Source organism: Chiloscyllium plagiosum, unplaced genomic scaffold (assembly GCF_004010195.1).
Source record: "Chiloscyllium plagiosum isolate BGI_BamShark_2017 unplaced genomic scaffold, ASM401019v2 scaf_36829, whole genome shotgun sequence".
In the NCBI taxonomy this organism is placed as follows: Eukaryota; Metazoa; Chordata; class Chondrichthyes; order Orectolobiformes; family Hemiscylliidae; genus Chiloscyllium; species Chiloscyllium plagiosum.
This window is the reverse complement of record NW_025162855.1, coordinates 1,032-1,585: the sequence shown is the minus strand read 5'-3', so window position 1 is coordinate 1,585 and position 554 is coordinate 1,032. Positions and strand designations below refer to the sequence as shown.

The 554-nt window shown below is 46.0% G+C and overlaps 1 non-coding gene across 1 annotated transcript; it reads left to right on the top strand.

Moving 5' to 3' along the window:
• The first annotated feature begins 175 nt into the window (after positions 1-175).
• Positions 176-248, top strand: trnal-aag. The gene has a single exon. It is a non-coding gene; the product is annotated as a tRNA-Leu (tRNA).
• Positions 249-554: the final 306 nt, after the last annotated feature.

Below are 554 nucleotides of genomic sequence, written 5' to 3'. Positions count from 1 at the left end.
GGAAACTTCATGAGGACATATGTGTTTTTTTTTAATTCGCTGCTTTGAAAGGTGATGAAGATTAGACTGAAGCAGTGACAGTGGTTATCTTTATTGCTTGTTCAACTGGTGAAAACGACTGCTATTAACCGTGTCCGTATTAACATCACGGCTCTTAAGGCTGTGCCTGTACAGCCGGCCAGTGGCGCAATGGATAACGCGCCTGGCTAAGGATCAGGAGGCTGTAGGTTCGAATCCTATCTGGCCCGCAGGCAGGGCAGACGTTAATCCCGCTTAAAAACTGATTTTTTTGAAGCCGAAATAAGGTATGAGCTCCTCATCTGCAGGAACGAGAATGCCTTCACGACATGTCCCTGAGAACATGAGAGTCAATATTCCAGCGTCATCACAGGAGGGAAGCCGAATAGTCGTACACGTTGCTCATGGGCACCTTTCCATTTCATAAAGCCAGCGATCGAATAACTTGCTCGCGGTGATGCTCTGCTTTGAGCATTTTTCGAAACTCTTTGGCCAGTGAAATCAGAGAAGAATGAAGGGTTAACTATCCAACTGAT